The sequence below is a fragment of the Balaenoptera borealis genome (genome assembly GCF_965194805.1).
Source record: "Balaenoptera borealis genome assembly, chromosome: 15".
NCBI classification, from domain to species: Eukaryota; Metazoa; Chordata; class Mammalia; order Artiodactyla; family Balaenopteridae; genus Balaenoptera; species Balaenoptera borealis.
In genome coordinates this window covers 1,708,574-1,729,240 of record NC_138871.1, presented here as the reverse complement: position 1 = coordinate 1,729,240, position 20,667 = coordinate 1,708,574, and the positions used below count along the sequence as shown (strand labels likewise).

Here is a 20,667-nt window from a genome sequence, read left to right as displayed (position 1 = left end):
GCCGAGCCCGCGCCGCGCCCCGCCCCCAGGCCCTTCCGCCTCCGCGGCCGCCGCCGGCCTCCCCTCCCGGCCCCGCTCACCTAGCGGGCGGCCACCGGCCCCGGGAAGTTCCCGTCGACTCCCCACGCCCCCGGCCCCGCTGCCCTGCCGCGGCGGCGCAGGGGGTGCACGCCGAGCCCCGCTCCTGACACAGAGCGATCGCAGACTCGGGCGGCGCGGCGGCCTCCGAAGGCACGCCTGTCCCCGCCGCTGCCTCCAGCCAGCCCCGGTCCTCCGGGGGTCACCTGCACAGGCTCCGCCCGGCACGGCGCGTGGCACCCGCGGGCACTCGGGCCCCGCCGGCGGCAGGGATGCAGGGATGAGGACGGGCTGTGAGTGGCAGAGAGGGTGTCGGGGCGCCTGGCCCCGCGGAAGTGAGTCTTTGTGCGCCCCTCTCCGGCACACCCTCCCGCGGCGCCGAAGGCCGGGCTACCTGCCGGCGAGGCAGAGCCCGGGAGCCGGCCGGGTGGGGCGCAGCGGGGCGAGCGCACTATCTTCCCGGCCCGCTGGCTCCCTTTGTTCCGCCCGCTCGGCCGGGGCTCCGCGCCGCCGCCCGGCGCTCGCTCCCGGGAGCTTCTCCGAGGCGCCCGGGGTCGGGGTTGGAGCGGGAGTGGGCCACCTGTCCCCGGGAATTCCCTAGCGCCCTGTCTGCCCGGCCTCCCCGCCGCCCGCGCCCGGCCCCGGGAGGGCCGGCCAAGTTCTCGGGACCGCGGCACCCGGGCTGCCGGCCCGGCGCGCGGAGAACCCGGAGCGGGAGCCGCAGATGGGGCCGCAGATCGGATGTCCGTCTGCCCGCGTGCGGAACGCCCGTTTGTCCCTGCGGCCCTCTTCCCCTCCGAGGGGACCGCAGCTGGTCCCGGGACGGAGACCGCGCCGCCCTTTGTTTGCTGGTGAACACGCGCCTTTGAACTTCAAGGCGCTCCCAGCGTGTGCGTGGGAGGCGGTGGGCCGCTGGCTGCGCGGGGGTCCTCCCGCGGACCGACAGGGCTGTTGGGGTGCGGGTTGACGGGCCCCCCGGGTGGAGCCAGGTTGCGTTGAGGAGTTGAGTGACACTACCAGGTAGTACCCATCTCAGAGGGACAAAAGTTACCGCTGGCCCCTCCGTCCCGGGTCGCTGCGAGGGCTAACATTTTGGAGACACAAATCCTTCATTAAAAATACTACTTTAAAATTCGTATGTATTTACGTTCATTGACCTCCCTGAGGTTTCTTAGAACAAAAGCAATGAACTAGATACCCGGTTCATTCAGTATTTATTGAGTGCCCGCTCTGTGCTGGGTACTCTGGGTCGGCCAGTAGCCATGCGAACGTGAGCAGAATCTCTTTCCTTATCCTCTAGAAGCTTGCAGAAATTTAAAACGTCACAGGGGTTCAACCATTGATAAAACCGACTGGGCAAAATGCGCTGCCCTCAATCAAAAGTGTGGGCCGAAAACGCTTCCTCAGTGTTTCCCCAATTCTGGTGACAGTTTCTGACACCTGGAATTCGGAGGAACTGCATGGAAAGGACAACTTGGCACACAGGCTTAAGGAAGAGTGTTCCGTAACAGTGAAATAGGGGCAATATGGCTACAGAAAAGTGACGTGACAGAATCCTGGGGCCAGTGGGCACGGGGGTAATGCTGAAGAATCCGCCCCGTATCCCCCGAGGGACGCCGCGCAGGTCGCAAACTCTATGGGCCTTGGTTTTGTGTTTTGCGTAAGGCACATAACAGTACCTACCTTCAAGGTTCATGGTAAGAGTAGAGGTCAGGTGTTGAAATGTCTCCCTAGTGCCTGGAATGTGATATTTAATAATTGTAGTAATTAATAAATAATAGTGCCATTATTAAAACCCCTTAACCATGTAATAGAAAAATAATTTATATGCTCTTCTTTTAGTGTATATGTATTTAAACGCTGCAGAAGTTGACGCCTTGATTACCTTCAGGAAAATTTAATGAGAAGCTCAATAAGGGTGGCCAAATAACTTTATGCTTGTAGCAGAATTACCACCTGTGGGCAAATATGCAAATCATTGTTGTAAAATTTTAAGTGAATTTATTATTTATGGTTGGGGTAATCAGTGAAGTGGGGCTAAATGGACTTAATCTCTGGCTTCCTAAGGAAATCACAAAGCTAGTTGATATATATAAAGCTATCAACTGATGATTGTTTCTGTCAAAATGTATGGCAAATTAAATGTTTTGACATCCTTTAATTGCTTAGAGGCACCCAAAGTAGGAGCAGATTATTTAATTTTTTTTATCAGTCTACGGATTTGCTAGGAATTCCCAGCCTCTTCTGGCACTTTAATATTCCTTTCTTAAAATAACAACAACAACAAAACCCAAAAAACCCGAATAAACTTATTCCTAAGCATCAGAAACCCACTTGATGTTATCCATTTGCTCCTAATAACCTGAATTTCCTTTTCTGTTTTTAAACTCAGGGTCCACCACTGTTCTTTTTTTTTTTTTTAATCCACTGTTGACGGATGATGGGCTGTGCTTACAGGGAACATTCCTTCTGTTTTCTGAACCTTTCTTTGTTTAGCAGTCAAATCAGGAAGTTCCGTGAGTCTCCCAGCTCTGAAGTATCTGGGTTTGGGTAGGAAGTGAGGAAATATTTTCTAACGGTACCATTGCTGAATCTGGGGTATTTGTTTTCACTTAACTACTGTTCATAGAAAATATTTCTCTCCTATTATTATGCCATTCAGCTCTCACAATAAACCTCCAGATTATTTTACAGATGGGGAAACTGAGGCTGACATATATATATGTGTGTGTATATATTTATATATATATATATATTTTTTTTTTTGGATCATTTTCCCTAAGCGTAATGTCTTCAGGTTCTGATTTACCTGAGTTGCCATTCTGTAAATGAAATTCATACCTCAGGGAGGAAAATAACCTACAGACGTGTTCTTCATACTTAATCAGTGAAACAAATTTGTTAGTGGGCAGTGCAAAAATGAATTTCAGATACTTGTTTGGAGCCCATTAAACAATGCTAACATGGGAAAAAACATTTTTTTCCCAGCCAACTCATAGGTTTTCTTCTTTCAAATTGTCATTTAGTCTTTACAAACGTTAATGGGGAGATGACCACTATTAAGAAGAAACAGGCTTAGGATTTTGGATGCATGTAGCGGCCAGAATCCTGGACGTGCAGGAGCTAACACCTACAGTATTTTCAGATGGGGAGAAAAAGATCTTTTTTAGCATCAGATGTAAGTAAGATGCCTTTTCAGCATCCGATGCAGACAAGAAGACGCTGAGGTGTGATTGGCTGCCCCTGGGTTGCTGTAATCCATTCCTCATCTCCCCATCCTAGAGGTCCACTGGGAGGCTGACCTGGCCTCCGGTGGGGTCAGGGGTCACAGCCACACTTGCAGGACTGAGCCTGCGGAAAACAAGTCCGGCTGTGAAAGAAATTCCCCTTTCCTAAACTTTCCCTTGCAGCCCACAACCTAAAGTTAAAGGGACAGGACTCACATCTGGGAGATCTGGATTTTCCTCCAGCCTGTCACCTTCGTGAAGCTGTTTGAACCTTGTGTTGCCTCAATGACCTTGTCAGCGATGCAGACTAAGCCTGCTTTACAAACACCTACAAGACCCTGAGCTCACATCACAAGCTCACAGACATTCACAAGGGTACAGCACTTCACAGTTTATGTAAAGGCTTTTGCCCCACAACTCCGAATTACGAAGTGAAGGTATGAGGGGATTAAAGGCCATCTAGAGGTGGCCCTGCCACTTCTGAATTGTGTGACAGTAATAATACCTAACACTGATATTTTAAGGGCTATGTTCTAAGTCCTTTATAAATATTAACTCATTTACTACTCATAACAAGGGTTTTTTTTTTTTAACTTTATTTTGGAATAATTTCAGACACAGAAAATTGGATAAGCAATACCTTCCCCCAGATTCCCCAAAGGTTGGCACTTGACTAGGTTTGCTCTATCATCCTTTACTTCTGTTTGTTTTGTCGTGAACTGTTGGAGGGCAAGTTGCTTTGTCCTGCCCTTTTCCCCCTAAATACAGGGACCCCCCGCTTTCCATAAGTTTGCTTTAAGCCACTTCGCTTTTAGAAAAAAACCTACATTAGTGCCTGTTTTCATTAACAGAAAGAAATCCTAGGAGGATTTCTCACTTTTCCAAAAAAAAAAGGCAAAAAGTGAAAGTTGCGTCCAGGTGTTTTGCACGAGTGGCCCCGCCAAGCTCCTTCCTGGAACCACACTCAGCATCCAGCCCCCAGGGCTGTGAAGCACCTCTGTGAGCATCTGTGCTTTTTCTCTTTATTTTGTGCACCAGCTAGCAAGACCTGTCCTAAGGTAACTTCTTCGGCTTACGAAAGCTTCCTTGGGAATGCTCTACTTTCAGAGAGCCGGGGGAGGGGCGGGGGAACTGTGCTTTATTTTATTTTTCTAATAACAGGGACATTCTCTTACATAATAAGGGAAATAATATTGTTATACTATGATCTAATCTTGGACTTTATTCACATTTTACCAATTGTCCTGTGAATGTGCTTTATAGCAAATAATAATGATAAACAATAAAGGCCAGGACCTGATCCAGAATCATCTGCTCTACTTAGTTATTTCTTCTCTTCGATCTCTTTAATCTGGAACAGAATTTCCTTAACCTTAACATTTCTGCAGAGTTCAGACTATTTCTTGTGTTAAGTGCCCTCCATTTGGGCTTGTCTGTTGTTTCCTCACAATCAACTTCAGATTAACTTCAGATTATGCTGTTTTCTTTTTGGCCAGAAATACCCCAGTGTTCTGTCCTTCTCAGAGCATCATTTCAAAATTACGTACTGGCTTCATTTGTTCCAATACTATGAGCTTAACTTTTATTACATGGTTAAGGTGGCATCTGCCAGGTTTCTCCACAGTGACTTTACTGTTCCTTCCTTTATAATTAAAGGTAATTTGTGTGGGGATACGTGGAGAGTATGTAAACGTTCTGTTTCTCCTCAAACTCCTACTCGCTGGTTTAAGCCTCTGATCGTGATTCTCGCCTGCAAGGACGATGATTTCCTCGTTCCATTCTCCCTTTGCACGGAGTGGTTGGCATTTTGCCACAAGGAAGAGCTTTTTTCATTTCCCCCATTTCTTGATTTCATAACAAGCTTCTGATGCCAGTGTTTTTTTTTCCTCCGTCTTTGGAAAGAGGAAACTGAAAGGTCACAGACAAAGAGAGCAGACTGTCCTGGGTCACACATCCAGTGATGGAAGAAACCTGGCAAGGTAATAACTCGGAAATCATCTCCTCGCCTGTAAAATGAGAATAAGCATCCACAGGGCTGTTCAGTGTGACTTCAAAGTGCCTACCCCGATCGCACACCTAGTAACTGTTCAGTGAACGGCTGTTGTCAGGAGGATGGAGCGTGCTGATTTCTAGATAAGAAAAGCCGGTCGTAGAGGGTGAGAGGGATGCTTGTTACAGAGGAGCATTCCGACCCGAGTCCTCTCCTTCGGCCACTGTTTGTCGAGTGCCAGCGCTCAGCCAGCCAGCTTCAGTTCCAGACCGGCAGACACAGACGTCGTGACACAACAGGTGCTTCTGTTTTTTCCACATCAGACTGAATATACAAACCCATGACAGCAGACCGTATATGACAGTAAAACTCCGCCCCAACATCTGCAGCACCCCGACCAGGAAGCCAAACCCAGCCTGTGTACAGTCAGGGCTTAATAACAGCCAACTTCTCAAATGTTTGCCCTCACTTCCGACGTACAGCATTCCTAGAAAGCCACATATGCTCCCCTAACCAACCACAGAGGATGCCCCATTTCTAGTTAGCCCATGACTACGGGATAAATTACATGCCCCTAAAATTGATACTGTAAAGCCTAACACCCTGTACCTCAGGAAGTGACTGTATTTTGAGATAGGGCTTTTCGAGAGGAGATTCAGTTACAATGAGGTCGTTAGGGTGGGTGTTAATTTAGCATGACTGCTGTCTTTATAAGGAGAGGAGATTATGATACAGAGAGACCCCAGCGATACCATCTCACAGAGAAGAGACCACACGAGGACACAGCCAGGAGATGGCCGTCTACCAGGCAAGGAGAGAGGCCCAAGAAGGAACCAGCTGTGCCGACACCCTAATCTTGGACTTCCGGCCACCAGAATGTGGGAAAATAACCACCCACCCTGTGGTACTTCGCTATGGCAACTCTTGCAAACGAATGCACCCACATGCAGCCTCCCCAGGCCAGCAGTCTGCAATCAGCGCATCCCTGAAACCTTCCATTTTTCCCACTATCAAGCTCTCCCACTCTTCTGCCTGCCTTTGAGTCTCTGTCAAAACCAAGCAATGATGGCTGACTCCCTCGCTACTGCCAGCTCTGAATATCAGCCTTTGCTGGTTCTCATTTGGGTGGTCTTCATTTATTTCCACACAGGGAGAGGGGAGACCCATCAGAGAGTTGCCAGGGGACACATAATTCCATCCTTAATCCTTAGGAGGATTTGGAGATGGACCGAAAACTAGTCAAGAAATTACCTTTTTAAAAATAGTCTTACGAGAACAAATGGCCCATATGTGATGTTTCTTTGATTACCTTTCCAAAGACCTCTCCTAACAAGCAAGCAATATCATTAATTAAAACCTACCTCCACTGCTGAGTAATTTTCCCATTGATTAGCTCTGCAGTTTATCTTTCACAAAACACTCATCATTTTAAGGTGAAGCCGGCTGTACTGCACACAATTACAACCGAGTTTAAAACAGCATTCCAGTTCAGAAGTCTAAATCCTACAGCAAGTAAAAATTTTTTCAACCAGTGATAGAAATGGTACAAAACAGCTTTAGTTATAGAAACTAATGGGTAATAATTGCACTAATTTAAGAGACAGCAGAAGCATGAATGCAAAGTGGAAACTTTGGACCATTTTTTAAAACTGTATTAGTTTTTTTTTGGGCTTCCCTGGTGGCGCAGTGGTTGAGAGTCCGCCTGCCAATGCAGGGGACACGGGTTCGAGCCCTGGTCTGGGAAGATCCCACATGCCACGGAGCAACTAGGCCCGTGAGCCACAACTACTGAGCCTGCGCGTCTGGAGCCTGTGCTCCGCAACAAGAGAGGCCGCGATAGTGAGAGGCCCGCGCACCGCGATGAAGAGTGACCCCCGCTCACCGCAATTGGAGAAAGCCCTCGCATGGAAACGAAGACCCAACACAGCCATAAATAAATAAATCAATAATAATAAATAATAATAATAAAAGGGTACCATTCACATTTAAAAAAAAAAACCCTATTAGTTTTTTTTAAAGAAGTACTAAGTTGTCTGATACTTCTCTTGTTCTACTCAAGCTATTCTTTCCAACATATTTCTAAGTCTCCTTTAACACAGTTCAAAATCAATACTTGCATCTATATGCATCAAAGATATTGGCCTGTAATTTTCTTTTTCAGTAGTGTCTTTGTCTGGTTTTGGTATCAGGGTGATGATGGCTTCATAGAATGTCTTTGGTAGTGTGGAAAAGAACATGAAAAAGAATGTAAATAGATGGATAACTGAATCACTTTGCTGTATGGCAGAAATTAACATTGTAAATCAACTACACTTCAATAAATAAAGTTAAAAACATCAATACTTGCTTCCCAAGAGAATTCTCACAGAACTGGGATGGGCGGTAAGTTATATATTCAATAGCACATACCTTTAGATAGCCATACATTTCTTAACTCAAATAGCAACAAGAGCCAAAAAGAATTGCCAAGGTAAACGGTATTACATTACATGCAAGAAATAAATTTTAAATTTTTGAGTGACTTATCTGAGGGGAACCAGTTATCCTGTGACAAGAAAAAATATCAGAGGGACAGATTGATCTCTTTTGCCTTTTAGTTCAGCTGTAACTTACGGTGGCAGCATTGATGTCATACTTGTTCTTCTGAAAAGGTTAGCAATTTAAACATTTTATCTTCTTTTCCTTTATAGTTTACGTGGGTTGCAGAGGATGTTCCTGATGTATTGAATCACTGAGAAATGATAAAAGGAAAAGTGATAAAAGTACACTCATGATTTTACTTTTTTTTGAGAATGATAACATCCACTTACGAGCCCTCTTGGAGGAAGAGTTCAGAGTCATCAGCGTCCTGGGTTGTCCTCATGCAGTCAGGTTGTCTTGCACGGACACCTTCCCACATGACAGCAGGAGACCCTGAGTGTGGCTCAGGTCTGGGGGCCTCAAGACCCTCTCAAGAAGGGTTCCCGAGGTCAAAACTATCTTCATAATAATGCTAGAGATTAGGTTCCTTTTTAATTCGCGTTCTCTCGTGAGTATATGGTGGAGTTTTTCAGGGGCTGTGTGGCGTGATTCTGCAGCAGATTGATTGCAGAAGCAGCTGTGAAAATTCAGTTGTATTTTAAGCCAGACATTAAAGCAATTTGCAAAACTTAAAGCAATGTGACTCTTTTTCCTAGTTTTTTTGTCTTGCTTTGTCTCGGGAAACATAGTTACATTTTCACAAAAATGTGTGACTCACGTGAACAGGTGATAGCTTATTATTATTGTTATTTTTAAGTGAATTGAGTGTTTTAAATTTTTCTTAGTTTTAATTATGGGAAATAAGCAATAGATATAACCCACATAAATAAATATGGTTGAAATGCATAGGTCTACCCATATAAATAAAAGCTGTCTGGGATCCTCAATAGTTTTTTAAGAACAGAAAGAAGTCCTGAGATGAGAAAGTTGGAGAATCCCTCTGCTGGAGGGTTGGAGCCTGTTTGCCCATGAAGATGTTCTCGAATGCGGGGCTCCCTGGCTGGCGGACAGCAGCCTGAGCTCCACCCGCCTGTCTTCCGCTTCACCGCTCCCCCCCGCCCCCCGGAAGCGCCCCGGACCCTGCCTTCGCCCCTCCAGGCTGGCCTGCTGCGTCCCCTCCCCCGCTCCCTGTGCCTTCTCCCTGGTGTCCGCCCTCCACCCCCTCCAGCCCCTTTCTTCTCATCCTTCACATCTCAGCTTAGAGAAAACTTACCGACACCCCAGACCAGGCTAAGTCCTTCAAAGATATAACTTCACGGCACATAGTGTTTTTCTTTCGTCACACGTAACAAAACTGTAATTACAGTGATCAACTACTGTACAGTCTGATCTTCCTGATCTCAGAGGAACAGCAGTGAGCGGTCCTGAAGGGAGATTTAGTTCCCTGCCCAGGAACTGAACCTGGGGAGCCTGGATGAAAACCAGGAATCCTAGCCACTAGACCACGAGGAGCTCGAGGCTAGAGGTACCGTTTCCCTGGTTCTTACCTCTGTTTGAAAGCAAGAATGTTTCAAGGAGGCAAAAACTGTAAAAACAGGTACAAAGCTTACTGTTAGAGATACAGCACAACGTATGGGAGAGCACACAGAGAAGCAGTTTGTTTAGTTAAGACAGAAGCTAGGCAGAGATACCCACCCTGAGAGAAAGGGTGTGGGCGTCCCCCCTAATGAGAAGGAGCCCAGTAAATAGGTGATTAAAATCACTTATATAGGACAGTCCTTCCAGGTCTTTGTTTACCTTTGGCCAATTATCTTGTTTCTTTTTTCACACCTGACGGGTCCTAGGACCCTCCCCAAAATGTGTGTGCAACTTTTTGCTAAGATGGATCCCACCACAGTGGCCTGTGGGTGCATGTCCACACTTATTATGGGGTGGCGCCCCCCTCCCTTTTTGACCCCCAAGGAGCCTTCCTGCGCATGTGCAGACAGGGAAGTTTTCCTTGACCTCAGGAGTACTCATCTTATCCCTTTACTTCAGCAGAGCTCAGCTTCTGCCTTGGAAGAAGCTTTGTCCTTGGAGTGTCTGGGTGAGAACAAAGCTTCATTGTTACCCCACTTGACAAACACCAGCTGTCCGGCCCAGGGGCCCATCTATCTCCTATCTCATTCCTACCTCTAATTTATCCCCAATTCAATCTGTCCTTCATGGCCACCACGTTGTGTTCCTAAAAAAAAAAAAAAAAAAAAAATATATATATATATATATAATTATATGTGCATTTATTTATATACTTATGAAGGCATTTATTTATATATTTATATTTATATATTTGTTTACATTAAATATATACTATTCATGTCTATTATGTTTATATTATACACAAATATAAACTTATCTACTCCATGCATAGATGAATCTACATATCAATATTATATAAACATTTATGTACAGATTTGCCAATCTGCCTTTCCCTCTCTAAGGCCATCTTTGGTTCTTTAATGCCTTCAGAATAAAAGGTAAACATTTAAAGTGGTGTTCAAAGCCTTCATCTGCTAATTCAAACCTCATTTCCCAGCCTATTTTCTGCAAAAAAAAAGGAAATGCAATTTTTTCCATATTGGGAAAAAAACAAAATTTGTTCTTTATTAAATAAAATATTCAATTTCACTGTGTCTTTATTCTTTCCCTAATTAGACCCATGATTCTCAAACTGTGTGGAGGTGACCCAGACAGCACAGAAACTCACTGAGAGGCTGCAGGATAGTTTAAAATTTCAAGGGAAACACAGTGATACTTGATGCCTGTGGGATAACACGGTTTGACAGCCTCAACATTACAGCGTGCTACACTGTCACTGGTGATATCATATCTCTTAGAAACTGCGGTTCCAGAAGTTGTTGTGATTAAAAGTAAGTATCATGTGAGAACCAACGTGGAAACAGAAATGGAGACAGCCTCGCTCCGTCTGATCCCAAGCTTGGGAAGCCACGCAGCTGCCAACAGGCACACACATTATTAAGTAATGTGGATATTTAGGAACGAAGCAAAAGTATTTTTCTCTTCAATCCATAGGTATTGTTTTTCAAATAGCTACACTCGGTTCTCAGTTATTTGTAGTAGTAATGTTTTAGAATGTCCCCATGAACCGTGGATTAGCAATACTGAATCACAGCGCCATGTGAAACACAGGATTGGGTCTTGCAAGTTCCTGACCACAACATTTTCATGAGCTGATCAATTGATAACCTTTTAAATTTGTGTTTCTGTTTAAAGACATCTGGTATAATATATATTGTCGACCCATTAACATTGAAGCACAGCTGAGTGCGTCAGGGCACACGCCTGAAGGAAGCAGTGTCTCGCACATGTTTTTAGTTTTCAAAAGTTTGCCTATAATGTGTCTTAGCATGTGTTTCTTTGGTTTTATTTTGTTTGAAGATTGCTCATTTCTTGATGTGTAGGTTTACACTTTTTGGCAAGTTTAGGAAGTGTTCAGTCTTTATTTCTTTACGTATTTTTTATTTCCATCCTCTTTTTGATCTCCTGGGATTCCAATGACATACACGTTAGAGCTTTTGTTATAATCCCACATGTCCCTGAGACTCTATTCAATTTTTTTCCATCTATTTTCTCTCTGTGTTGTTTAGATTTGGTAATTTTTATTCTTCCATCTTCAAGTTCACTGATTGTTTCTTATTTCCTCTCCATTCTGTTGTTGATCCCATCACTGAGCTTTTTATTTTGGCTATTTCATTTCTTAGTTCTAAACTTTTTACTTGGTTCTTCTTTATATCTTCTACATCTTTTCTGAGATTTTTCAATTTTAAAAATTTGTTTCGACTTTTTCATATTTGGTCAGCAAAGCATTTTTATGATGGCTGCTTTAAATCCTTGTCAGATAATTCTAACATCTGTGTCGTCTTGGTGTTGATGTCTACTGATCATCTTTTCTCATGTAGTTTGAGATATTCCTGATGTTTTGTATGAAAAGTGATTTTTTAAAAATTAAAACCTGGATATTTGGGGCAGTATATGGTTCAGGATCTAATTTTAAGTCTAGTGTTTTGGTAGGGCTCCTCTGATACCACTCCAGCGGAGGTAAGGGGATGTTACCTTGTGACTTCCAGGTGGTAGTGAAAGTTTAGATTCTCCACTTGGCCTCCTTGGGGGCAGGGTTTGACTCCTTGGATTTCTGGGTTGGGGGTGAGGGTTTAGTCCCCCTAGGACTCTTGCTGATACCACCTTGGTACCTGGCATACTGTTCTTTCTTGGTGTATTACAAATGATAGATCTAAAATATTTCTCTGTCAACAATCAACTCACAAGCCAAGAGGGAAACAATGTATTTAGACCAGATAACTATCCTGGCTGATTCTTTCTTGAGAGAATGAGATAGTGCTATGAACAGAGAGCTTTTGCGAATGCAGAGCTAGCAGCCATTGGGCAGAGGGGAGGTTCTTCTTCCAGATAACTTTGCCAGTTGTTTTAGTTTGGTTTCCCCAGAAGCAGACCTTGAGACAAGTGCAAGGTTTTCTGGAGGAGAGCCCAGGAAACATCAGCAGGAGGGGGCTTGGGGAAGGAAGGCCCGTAAGCAGAGGCAGCCACTAAAGAGCGCGTTGTGAAGAAGATAACCAGTGTGGGCGCTCAGAGCTCAATGCTGCGGGGGTCCCGTGGGCGCCAGCAGAGTACACTCAGCTCAGAGCATGATGAAGCCAGGGCTTTTAGGCTTTAGTTCCTGCCAGTCTCTGTTCAAGGGCTGCGTGGGGGGTTGGGAGGGGGTGTTAATTCCTTGATGCTGCCTAACGAGACTCCAGCTGCCAGAAGAAGTCCCCAGGCACAGGGATGAAGCGGTGACGGTTGGAAGTCAGCCTGCTGCGCTGACACGGCCAGGTCTGATGGGTACGAGCACAGCACCGACAGCATTACCGCCACCAGCCAAGCAGGCACCTAGAAGGGACCTAATGCTGCACTGGCACATTTTGGCACAATCTGAAATACCCAATGAAGAAAACGCCTCTTTTAGCTGGGGCCCTCCCTCCATGTTTTTTTCTTCTGCATTTGTTGCAGGAACACGGTTCGGCAGGATGCTTATCTTCCCTGGGTCTTGTTTCAGCATCTGCACTGCCCTTGTGAGAACTTTCCCTATTCCCATCTTCTTTGAGGACAGGTCCCAAGGCTCCTCTCTCTAAGGCAGCTTCCGACAAAGCCACGCTGAGAAGTTACCACTCCAGGCTGAGAAGGGAAGGAACGCGTGTCTAAGGGCAATTCCAGGCACCGGAGCGGCTGAGAGAGGCTGCCCGCTGCAGGGTGGGAGGGGAACACCGGTAAGTACAAATGGGTCCCCTCCTACAGCTGTTCTGGAAACAGTCTCCTTCTGGCTTCGGTTGAAGGACAAGTAGCGCCCCTGCGAAGATCTGATTCAACAGGGGAGCCGTGTGAATGAGTAAATCCACACTAGAGCCTGGTGTTCTGACACAGATCCCTGAGAGGCAGAGATCTGCCCTTTCCTGAGCCACTGAATGCTTTGGTGGGAAGTAATGTTGAGCTGCCACACTCGGGCATTGTAAGAATCAATTGAAAATACAATTGTTTAATTTTCCCTATAATCAATAGGATGCTTTCCTTGCTGGGAACCATGTGACGCTTTACAAAAGGGAAGTACTATTTCTGCTCCTTGGTTGCCAGAAGCCTTAGAAAAAATTGTAAAAATATGAAGAAGCCAATTTAAATGTATGGAGGAGACTCTGTCCTCTATTTCCTGAAGGGAATAATAGCAATTTTACCCATTCTCCTTGTTTTATCTTGGCCTGTAATATAAGAATATGAAAACCAAACAATGGAAATACTTTTAAATGCCTTAAGCGCATCTGTCAAAATACTCACATGGTTAAAAACTCCATGTAAGAAATCTGAAATTCTATTTGAAGATAAAAATTCCCTTTGAATTGCTCTTGCTCTACCACTTCTAGTGGCCGTCAAAAATGACATTGCTTTTGACTTAAGAAATAGGATTCAAAGCCAGTCTGGGAAACCAGGCCAAGACTTTCCCCAAATCTGGCTTAGCGTGAAAGAAAATATTTTTGGATAAGCACCAAGCATTTTGTTGGATATTCTTTTAATGTCAGACCAAGCATTAATACAAGCAAGAAGTTGTTTTTAGGTATATACTTCCTATAGCCAAAATTTTGAATGATTCCACAAATGAAGTTTTTTATTTAGCGTTTATATTAGTTTCCTAGGGCTGCGGTAACAAATGACCACAAACGTGGTGACTTACAGCAATAGAAATGTATTCTTTCCCAGTTCTGGAAGCCAGAAGTCTGGAATCAAGGTTTGGGAAGGGCCTCTCTCGCTCTGAGGGCTCTGGGGGAGGTTCCCTCCTCACCTGTCTCAGTTTCTGGTGGCTTCAGGTACTGCTTTCTGTGGCCACATCACTCTGATTACTGTCTTCACATGGCCGCCTCCTCTGTGACACTGGTCATTGGATTTAGGGCAGATAATCCAGGATGACCTTGAGATATTTAATTCAACTACCTCTGCAGAGACCCTTTTCCCAAACAAGGTTACATTCATAGGTTCCGGGGGTTAGGACTTAGACATATCTTCTTAGGGACCACCGTTCAATCCACTAGGGCATCTCTCTCTTTTTTTTTCAAGACATGTGTCACTGGATTAAAATTGTAGTAAAATTAGGCTATATCAGAAAATCAAACACCTTTTCATTCTTTATTTACATTTCCCCTTTCCAGCATTTCTGCGCTTTGAGAACACGACGTTGCTTAAAGACTTACAAATCCGTCTGAAGGTTTCCAAATGCCTGCTGTTCTCTGCTGGTGCAGCAAGCATCCTGCAGGCGGCAAGGAGCAAGGGCTCCAAGTTCTGAGTTGCGATCCGGGGCGGGGTGGCGGTGAGGCCTCCGCGGACGCCCCTCAAGGCTGATTGGCTGGTCCAGTGTCACGTGACTGCCCCATAGCCTCTGCGGGGCCTGGGGAGCGCGTCCGGATGCTGAGCCAGGAGAAGACTGGTGTCCACAGGTTCTGAACACAGTTCTCAGGTGAGGGATCCAGGGGACGAGAGGGAGTCAGTTACCAGAAGAAGAGTAAGGGAGAGACTTTTCCGAGCGGCACCGAAACCAAACTCCCTAAGTTGATCTGCTCTTTTCCATGTGTTGAGACCCTGTTTCCTTGGCATGTCTACACGGCCTGACAGTAATTCCTTTCTGGGGCTGTAGACACCCCAGGCCACCACTTCCCTCTCCAAGGAATAACTCTGATGCCACATGCACAAATGAAATTCTGCGGACTGGGCTTCTCGTGCAACTCGCCAAGGGGGAGAGAATTCAGCAGTGGGGTTGACATAATTTTGTGGTCCGCTTGGCTGTAAATATGAGAGCTGGCGTTCTGGCTGCATATTTCTGTGCCCTGTGAGCTTTCTAAGGCAGAACCAACATCCCCGGTTCTGCTCGTACTGCAGGATTCATGCTTCTCACTTCCTTTTACAATTCTCGAGGATTAATTTAATTAGAGCCCTTCTGGTCCTATCACACTGTACAGACATGCTGCTTTGGGTCGCCCCCTGCACCTGGTGACAGTGCGGGGGGTGTCACTTTTTATAGGGCAGGAAATTACCTTAAGAAACATCTCTTTACCCCATTACCCCTGTTACTGCTGCTTATAAACGTTCTTTTTTTTTAAAAAAAAAAATATGGAAATACAATTTTAATACCTAAGGGAAAAAGTGGGACTGAAATGTTTTAAAAGGTGGATAGTTAACAAAGAAGTGGATCGTGATTCCCAAATATTTGTGTAATGAATATGTTAGGATTGTTAATATCACATTTTATTATAATTATGTATTCACATGCATTGTTTCTTCAGCTGCATATTAAGTGCTGTGAGGGCAGGCTTGTGTGTCAGTAATCTCAGTTTTTGGCACAACACATGCTGAGCTAAGCTTATTGTTCTAGATCAAGGCTGCCCAATAGAGCTCTTTGCGAAGATGGAAAGAGCCTGTATCTGTGCCGCCTGACGCCATGCACAGTAGCCAAAACAGGTGGCTCTTGAATCCTTTGAAAGTCCTGTTGTGATTAAGAAACTGAATTTTAAATCTAATTTATTTTTAATTACCATAAATATAAATTAAGATGGCCACATGTAAAACAAGGAGGAATGAGGAAATTGATGAGTAATAGAATTAGAAAAAAATATTGTTAAACTTTGTGGCAGAGACAGTAGGTTTCCTAGGCCTGTGCACCCTCGCCGGCAAATGCAGACCTTCGGGAAGGAGGTGAAGGCCTGGTGTGATCATCCGTTTGGACGGAGTGAAAGAGAACAATGCAGAAGGACTCCGGCCCACTAGTGCCTTTACATTGGATTGGCTTTGGCTATGTAGCACTGGTTGCTCCCGGCGGGATCATTGGCTATGCAAAAGCAGGCAGTGTCCCATCCCTGGCTGCCGGGCTCCCGTTTGGTGGATTAGTGAGCCTCGGTGCCTATCAGCTGTCTCAGGATCCAAGGAACATTTGGGTTTTCTTAGTTACATCTGGAACCTTGGCTGGCATTATGGGAATGAGATTCTACCACTCTGGAAAATTTATGCCTGCAGCCTTAATTTCAGGTGCCAGTTTGCTGATGGTCGCCAAACTTGGAATTAGTGCTTTGGGTAAACCCCATCAGTAGAAGTCATGGCCCAGCTTGGACTCATGAAGAATTTTTAAATTTTCACTATTTTTAGCATATTAAGATAAATAAGTACAGCATTTTCACATATGCTGACATTTTACTTAAAACAAAAACAAACCAAAAAAACCCAACTTTGCAGAGAAAAAAGTCAGTTATTATCATTACGGCCCAAAAGAGGTGGGTAGAGTGTAACACAAAAATAGCTTCTTCCTATAGTAGAAGCATACAGTTTGATTCTTGTATGTTGGTGTTATCTTTTCTTTCTGAATCTATAGGTGAAATCTCCAGAGATAAAATGTAAGGTGTCACCACTGGGGCTCCTGATAAACATCTGGATGCTGAGAACACATGTTAGACCAATGAAATCAAAATCACTGGGGATGAGACTATTTTTTAAAGCTCCCCAGGTGTGTTGATTAATTTTCTGTGTCAGCTTGGAGGGTGTTTTTGGATGAGATTAACGTTTAAACTGGTGAACTTTGAATAAGCAGATTGCTCTCCATAGTGTGGGTGGGCCTCATCTAATCAACTGAAGACCCTGAAGAGAACAAAAAGACCTGCTTACCCAAGCAAGGGGGAATTCTCCATCAGACTACCTTATTTTGTTTGTTTTATTTTTATAAAATAAATTTAATATCATCTTTTCAATATCCCCCCCAACACAGCCTTTTAATAATTTGGTAGAATATTCCTCTAAACCTTTCTCTGTATTTACACATATTGTTTCCTTATTCTGTCTTTCATTCTTTACTTTTTCAACAAAAAAGTTTACAGGCTGAAACTCCTGGAATTGATTTCCACAGTGTATGATAGCTTGTTCAAATAATAGGTGCCTTTTAAATTTATAGAAATTGACTATTTTGCAAAAAATTTTGCAATCCACACTTTCCAGAAAATGGTGGACATGCCCTTTTCTCACCAAATCCTCTCCATCACAGAATACCATGGATTTTTTAAACTTTGGCTAATCTGACCATCAGACTACCTTTGCACTGGAACTGTACCATCCTGGGTCTCCAGCCCACCAGCCCACACTGCCGATTTAGTGTTCACCTGCCTCCATGAATGTGTGACCCAATTCCTATTTACACACACACACACACACACACACACACACACACATTACTGGTTTTGTTCTCTGGACAACCTCAACCTGACTAATATGCCAGGTGATTCCAATGTTGGAAGTTTAAAAATCAATAGTGAAAACCAATTAAGTTCATGCCAGCCTCTGACCAGAGATTGCTGTAGGAAGGCAAATGTGTTTCTGCCCATTTCTACAGCAATTACCAGTACGAGGAACCATAGCTGTAAAATTCAAAGCTATATTACTTCTAATAGATAACACTGAGAAATTCTAGATAGCCTTAGGTTTGGTGATGACTTTTTTTTTTTTTTTAGAGTTTTACAGTTTTATTTCTTTGTAAAATACTTATCAAGAGTTTAAACAGTGCTTGCATTTTTCTCATTGTATAACTTATTTTTTAAAATAGATCTTTATTGGAGTATAACTGCTTCACAATACCGTTAGTTTCTGTTGCACAACAAAGCGAATCAGCTATATACATACACATGTCTGCATATCCCATCCCTCTTGAGCCTCCCTCCCATCCTCCCTATCCCACCCTTCTAGATCATCGTAAAGCACTGAGCCGATCTCCCTGTGCTATGCTGCTGCTTCCCACTAGCCAACTATTTTACGTTCGGTAGTATATATATGTTGATGCTACTCTCACTTTGCCCCAGCTTTGCCCTCCTACCCCATGTCCTCAAGTCCATTCTCTATGTCTACCTCTTTATTCTTGCCCTGCAACTAGGTTCATCAGTACCATTTTTTTTTTTTAGATTCCATATATATGTGTTAGCATATGGTATTTGTTTTTCTCTTTCTGACTTACTTCACTCTGTATGACAGACTCTAGGTCCATCCACCTCACTACAAATAACTCAATTTCGTTCCTTTTTATGGCAGAGTAATATTCCATTGTATATATGTGCCACGTCTTCTTTATCCATTCATCTGATGATGGACGTTTAGGTTGGTTCCATGTCCTGACTATTGTAAATACTGCTACAATGAGCATTGTAGTACATGTCTCTTTTTGAACTATGGTTTTCTCAGGGTATATGCCCAGTAGTGGGATTGCTGGGTCATATAGTAGTTCTATTTTTAGTTTTTTAAGGAACCTCCATACTGTTTTCCATAGTGGTTGTATCAATTTACATTCCCACCAACAGTGTGGGAGGGTTCCCTTTTCACCACATCCTTTCCAGCATTTATTGTTTCTAGCTTTTTTGATAATGGCCATTCTGACCGGCGTGAGGTAATACTTCATTGTAGTTTTGATTTGCGTTTCTCTAATAATTAGTGATGTTGAGCATCTTTTCATGTGCCTTTTGGCCATCTGTCTGTCTTCCTTGGTGAAATGTCTATTTAGGTCTTCCACCCATTTTTTAACTGGATTGTTTGTTTTTTTGATATTGAGCTCCATGAGCTGTTTGTATGTTTTGGAGATTAATCCTTTGTCAGTTGTTTCATTTGCAAATATTTTCTCCCATTATGAGGGTTGTCTTTTTGTCTTGTTTATGGTTTCTTTTGCTGTGCAAAAACTTTTAAGTTTAATTAGGTCCCATTTGTTTATTTTTGTTTTTATTTCCGTTACTTTAGGAGGTGGGTCAGAAAAGATCTTGCTGTGGTTTATGTCAAAGAGTGTTTTTCCTATGTTTTCCTCTAAGAGTTTTATAGTGTCTGGTCTTACATTTAGGTCTTTAATCCATTTTGAGTTTATTTTTGTGTATGGTGTTAGGTAGTGTTCTAATTTTATTCTTTTACATGTAGCTGTCCAGTTTTCCTAGCACCACTTATTGAAGAGACTGTCTTTTCTCCATTGTATGTTCTTGCCTTCTCTGTTGTAAATTAGGTGCCCATATGTGCGTGGGTTTATCTCGGCATTCTATCCTGTACCATTGATCTATATTTCTGTTTTTGTGCCAGTACCATACTGTCTTGATACTGTAGCTTTGTGGTGTAGTTTGAAGTTGGGGAGCCTGATTCCTCCAACTCTGTTTCTTTTCCTCGAGATTGCTTTGGCTATTCAGGGTCTTTTGTGTTTCCATACGAATTGTAAGATTTTTTGCTCTAATTCTGTGAAGAATGCCATTGGTAGTTTGATACGGATTACATTGAATCTGTAGATTGCTTTGGGTAGTATAGTCATTTTCACAGTATTGATTCTTCCAATCCAAGAACATGGTATATTTCTCCATCTGTTTATGTCATCTTTGATTTCTTTCATTTTTTTAAAAGTATTTTTAAAAAATTATTTATTTTATTTATTTTTGGTTGCATTGGGTCTTTGTTGCTGCATGCGGGCTTTCTCTAGTTGCGGTGAGTTGTGATTTCTCCTCTTTCATTTCTAATTTTATTGATTTGCGTCCTCTCCCTTTTTTTCTTGATGAGTCTGGCTAAGGGTTTATCAATTTTGTTTATCTTCTCAAAGAACCAGCTTTTAGTTTTACTGATCTTCATTTTGTTTTCTTCATTTCTATTTCATTTATTTCTGCTCTGATCTTTATGATTTCTTTCCTTCTACTGACTCTGGGTTTTCTTTGTTCTTCTTTCTCTAGTTATTTTAAGTGTAGGGCTAGATTGTTTATTGGAGATTTTTCTTGTTTCTTGAGGTGAGATTGAATTGCTATAAAGTTCCCTCTTAGAACTGCTTTTGCTGTGTCCCATAGGTTTTGGGTCGTCGTGTTTTCTTGTCATTTGTTTCTATGTATTTTTTTATTTCTTCTTTTATTTCTTCGGTGATCTCTTCGTTATTTAGTAGCGCACTGTTTAACCTCCATGTATTTGTGTTTTTTACAGTTTTTTTTACTGTAATTGATTTCCAATCTCATAGAGTTGTGGTCAGAAAAATGCTTGATACGATTTCAATTTTCTTAAGTTTTCCGAGGCTTAATTTGTGACCCAGGATGTGATCTATCCTGGAGAATGTTCCATGTGCACTTGAGAAGAAAGTGTATTCTGCCACTTTTGGGTGGAATGTTCTATGAATATCAATTAGATCTATCTGGTCTATTGTGTCATTTAAAGCTTGTGTTTCCTTATTTATTTTCTGTTTGGATGATCTCTCCATTGGTGTAAGAGGGGTGTTAAAGTCCCCTACTATTACTGTGTTATTGTCGATTTCTCCTTTCACGGTTGTTAGCATTTGCTTTATGTATTGAG

At 43.4% G+C, this 20,667-nt stretch overlaps 1 protein-coding gene and 1 pseudogene across 2 annotated transcripts in view; one reads left to right on the top strand and one right to left on the bottom strand.

The window, feature by feature from the left end:
- Positions 1-7,167, bottom strand: part of ST6GAL2 (ST6 beta-galactoside alpha-2,6-sialyltransferase 2) — a 72,792-nt gene extending 65,625 nt beyond the window's left edge. Inside the window, exon 1 of the mRNA XM_082357335.1 lies at positions 81-7,167. The gene's annotated coding sequence lies outside the window, so the exon portion shown is untranslated. The remainder of the gene's footprint in view (positions 1-80) is intronic.
- An 8,029-nt stretch (positions 7,168-15,196) lies between these two features.
- Positions 15,197-16,553, top strand: LOC309612072 (transmembrane protein 14C pseudogene; annotated as a pseudogene). The gene has a single exon. The product of its transcript is annotated as a transmembrane protein 14C pseudogene (transcript).
- The last annotated feature ends 4,114 nt before the right edge of the window (positions 16,554-20,667 follow it).